The sequence below is a fragment of the Colobus angolensis genome, unplaced genomic scaffold (assembly GCF_000951035.1).
Source record: "Colobus angolensis palliatus isolate OR3802 unplaced genomic scaffold, Cang.pa_1.0 Scaffold51, whole genome shotgun sequence".
Lineage (NCBI taxonomy): Eukaryota > Metazoa > Chordata > Mammalia > Primates > Cercopithecidae > Colobus > Colobus angolensis.
Genome location: NW_012118599.1, coordinates 13,720,544 through 13,725,374, shown reverse-complemented (window position 1 = coordinate 13,725,374; position 4,831 = coordinate 13,720,544). Strand labels below are relative to the sequence as shown.

Sequence of the window (4,831 nt, the reverse complement as noted above, 5' to 3'; positions counted from 1 at the left end):
TGTGTGTGTGTGTGTGTGTGTGTGTGTGTGTGTGTGCGGCCCTGTGTATGGGATGGAGACCAGGGCAGCCAGGTTTGGAATGTGGTGGGGAGTGTTTCAATGCTCAGCGATGGGGGGAGGCAGCCCTGTGACCTAGCGAGACTTTCCCAGGCCACTGTCATTGAGGACAGAGTTCCTTCCTCACACATCTTACCCCAGGAAGGCTCAGTCCATGGTAGGCTGCCCCTCCCCGAAGACACCTGTGCCATCACTCCCTGGTAGGATTGGATGTCTGTCCTCGGCTCCTTAGGAACTGAGGATGGATGAGAGGGACCTGGGATCCACCTCTCAAAGCAGGCTAGAACTGAGCAGCGAGGAGACCCAGCTTAGAAGCAGTGGCAGCAAAGGTGGTTGTTAAGGATGAGGCGAGAAACCATGTATGTGCTTGTCAGCAAAACCAGTGTCTCAGGACAAATCCCAGGTGGGAGCAGCCCCACCTCTGCCCTTCTCAGAGGGTGACTCCTTCCTGTAGGTGCTCGGTGAGCCCCCAAGGGTGGTAGTGAAGGCACAACAGAAGAGGGGCAGGTTGGATAGGGATCTGGACACTTGGGAGTGGGGAAGTGTCAGTGTCAGGATGTCAGCTTGCTCATGCCTCTTCTGCCCATTTCTCAGCCCCCAACTGTCATTGCAGGGAGCCCAAGGTTCCCTTTATTCATCCTTCCCATGTCAGCCAGCACTTTTGCTTCCCTGGTGAATGGGGTAGTAGCGAAGTGGGTGCCAGAAAGGGCAGTGCCTGTATGGGGAGGGGAGGAGGCCCAAAGATTTGCAAAATGTTTATTTCAGTGAGACTGTGTCTGTATGTTTGCTTGTGTGCATGCATGTACACTTGTGCATAAGAGTGTGCTTATGAATGAGCGTTTGTGCATTTGGAAGGGCTGCCATGGATGAATGCTCAGGCTGTGCACTGTGTAATTCCAGGAAGTGCCATTTATGCAGAGCTCAATGTGACTGGCATGTGCCCAAGTTGCACAGTGCTGTATGAGTGTGTGTGTATGCATGTGTGTGTTAGGGAGCCAGAAAGATGTCTATGCAGTCACTGGTAGTTTCCTATGTACCTACTCTCATCCCAGCTTCACTCTTCTACCCCTCTCTCCCCATAACTTCTGCTTGGCCCATCAATTCCCCAGATGTCTCTGGTTAGAGTAGAGATCTCAGGGCCCTGGCCCCAGCCAGGGGGTGCTGTAAGTGTGGTGGGCAGTGCCCTGGAGCCAAACTGTCCACACAGAGGACCACCATTGTGGTATGACTCATCCACACCATCCACATAAGCCACTCCATAGCCACACACTCCTTTCCCCAAAATCTTTCTTTATAAGTCATTTTATTTATTTGTTTGTTTGTTTATTTATTTATTTATTTATTTATTTATTTTTGAGGCTGTCTGGGCCAAGAGCACCTTCTCCATCTGGCAACAAAAGCCAGATTTGGGTTCTAATACTTGTGCCCCACCCCCACCCCATCTCAGCTGCTCACTTTTGAATCTCCCCAAACCCAAGCCTCTGTTGCCCTCCAGGCTGTTTTGGATGGCTTTGCACCCTGCTCAGGCAGTAGGCAGGAGAGGGTCAAGGTAGACCCTTTGAGAAGGGACAGAAAACAAAAAGCACAAAGGTGCGGGGGTGAGGCTGAACAGTGGCTCCACTCCCCTCCTGCTGGCACTGCCTCCCCCAGCCCCTTCCTCTTGCCCTCCTCCCATCCACCCCAGGTAGTGGCAGGAGGTGAAGTGAAGGGAGCCTGCCCGCCATCTGCTCCATAAGTCAGTAGCAATGTGGGCAGGGACCCCCGCCCCCCCAATCTGGGGTTGGATGAAACCAAGCACTCTGTGATCCAGCATTCCCTTCTAGAGAGTTCCACTACCCAACCCTGAGTACTGCTCCATCTCAGTGACCCTGAGGTACTCTAAGATCCCAAAGTGCCTTGTGATATATCAAAGATGATGGCACTGGCTTCAGCCTCGTTTTAGCATTACGTACGTATTACTGTTTCCAACACCTTTGGAAGTGGGAGATCCTGCAGCATTGAGAAGGTGGCTGAGTTTTCAAATAGACACCCCCCACCTCAGAACTGACACCTGTGGGAGAGGGTGTGTCCTTTAAAGCAAGGCCATGGTTCAAAGCATGTTGTCCTTTAGGGGGACATCTTTTCGTATATCCTCCATGGTGGAGGGGAGAGTGTTTTGTAAGCCATAAAGCTCTGAGCTAACAGGTGATCTTAATAATATTATTATCTTTTCTGGGTAGCTCTGACTCTTGGAAATTGTTAAGGTCATCTAAGCCACTTGTGTTAGATCAAGTTCACGTGAAGCACAGCAGAGTTTCACATGGTTTGGGTCGAGTTGCCAGTCTCCGGTTCCCAGGCTAGGTGGGGATGCTGTGAGCCTGCAATATTGTCACGCTTGTTTTCTGAAGCATTTCCCAAGAGGAGGCCAGAATGTTTCAAGATTGATACCCTGCTTGGGGAAAGTGCGTAGCCTCCTCGGGGTCAGCTTTGAAAAGAGACAGCTGTCTTTGTTGTATTTTGAAAGTGGTGTTTTCGCACTTGATAGTCTCACTCTGCATTTAGTGGTGGCTTACAATTATTTGTGATTTTATTTAACAGCCACTGGCACACAGTGCTTATTATGTGCCAGGCAGTGATCTAAGCACTTTACAACATTAACTCATTTAAACCTCATAATAGCTTATGAGGTAGATCCCAGTATTATCTGCATTTAACAAATTAATCAGAATATTTTATTTACCAGAACATATAAAAAACCCACCCATGCCAAATAATTGGAGGTCATGTTTGACAGGAGTTTGTGAAACGTCTTGGTCTGTGTGTACTGGTTGACTGATTGTCCTTTGCGTTGGGCTCCCTGCTCAGTCTATAGAGAAGAGGGGAGTTGTCAGCAAGCCATATTTTCCTTCCTTTCCCATTCCCACCTTGCCATGGGGTGGCATCCAGATGGGAGTCACTCCAGAGTACTGGGGTTGGTTGAAATGGCTGAACCCTGTCTCTCCAGAGACCTCCAACCCCTCAATCCCACATGGCCCCAAGCAGCCCACAGCAGCTCTGGGGATCAGGTGGGCAGAGGAGGAGTTAGTGTGAGAAAGCAGGGGCTCCAAAACCTGACCTCAGTGGGACTGGCAAGGTCCTAGGGGGTCAGGCTGACAGATGGGAAGACACTGGCATCTGTGGGCACCGAATGGGTGTCACCAACTCACACATCAACAAGAGCCAAACAGTGTCAGGGAAGTGGCAGGTTCAGGGACTGTGGTAAACAGGGGAACTCCCACACCCCTACCGTCCTCTGCTCAACCAATTATTGCCACTATCTTCTAATTTTTATTTGAAATCTCCCAATTTTTAATTGTTGGCATCTAATTTTAAAAAGAAAAATCACTGTATGAACCAAGCCAAAATGGTTTACAGGCAGAAGTGACCCAAACTCATTTTGCAACCACTGTGAGCCTGAGGACTTCCTGCACCCCCCTCTGTCCAGGGCTGCAGCACTCAAAGGTGACAGCGTTCTTATCCAGGAACTTGAACCTGGCCAGTGGGGATGTGTGGTGTGTGCTGTGTGTATGCATGTGGTGTGCATAAGTGCCTGAATGAGTGCGGGGGCCAGTGGACCTTTTTGTGGTGAGTGGGGGCCTCCTGGTGGGACTAGTATTTTCTCGATGGGAGAGGGACCCTGGGTCTGTGACAAATGCGCTAGTAAATTTTCGATAACTTAATATACATCCCACACACACTCAAGGCAGCTTGGGTCACAGCAATAACCACTGAACACTCTCATCCCAACCGCTAACATCCTGAACCCAGTGATAACCCTTTGCATTTCCAGTTTTGGGGAAAACAGACACAGCCCTCCCTGCCCAGTGGGTGGGGGATGGTGGCACCTCTGAGCCATGCTGGTCCCAGGACCCCTGGACTTGGACTCGCTCTCTCTTCTGCCCTGCCTAGTTCCCTTTTTCTGGGGAGGGGTGGTGCTGTCTTGCTCAGGCAGTGGTGGGGGGAGCCTTGGGCCCCTGGGTAGGCAGAAGGAGCTGTGTAAATGTATCTATATGAAGTGGGCAGTGGAGGGGACCATACTTGGGGAGGGTGTGGCTCTGACTGGGGGTGGGTGTAACTCCAGTTGTGTGTGGGGAGCTTGGAAAATGCTGTATCCTCTGCTGTCCTTGGGTTGATGTGGTACTTGGGGATGGAAGTGTAGATCTCTCAGGAGGGCCTGAGACCCATCCCACCCTACCCCAAACTCCACTTAGACCTGGGACACATTCAACTCAAGGGTCAGGAACCAGCCCACCCTTCATACAGTCAGCCCCTGAAAATGTCAAGCATCCTTCTCCCTAAGGGAGAGGCTCCAGGTCTGAGGGCCACACCCCTCCGATAGCCCTCTGGTTCCCCACACGCCATCCAGTGGGCATCACGGCCCAGGAGGCCCCGAGCCTGAGTGCCCGCTTCCTCCAAATGAGGGGTGGGGAAGGGGTGGAGAGGAGAGGGAAATGGAGCCCACAGAATTCCTTCCTAGAACCTTCCTAGACTCTCCTCCACTCGGCTCCACCTTCAGTCCCACCAGGCACCCTCCCTCCCTGCACAGGCTGTGGGGGTGCGGGCAGTGGGGTCCACATGGCCAATCATTAACCGGCCCTCACACACTCACACTCACACTCACACTCACAGCCACACTCACACACTCTCCCTCCGTAGCTGCGCGCACTTCGCCCACTCTCCGGACCCTGCACTAGCAGCCCCGGCCCGGAGCGCACGAGGACTGCGCAGCCGGACCCCCGCAGGTCCCCAAACCAGG

At 52.1% G+C, this 4,831-nt stretch overlaps 1 protein-coding gene across 1 annotated transcript in view; it reads left to right on the top strand.

Moving 5' to 3' along the window:
- TTBK1 (tau tubulin kinase 1) overlaps positions 1 to 4,831 on the top strand; it is a 44,134-nt gene that overhangs the window by 28,000 nt on the left and 11,303 nt on the right. The window lies entirely within an intron of this gene.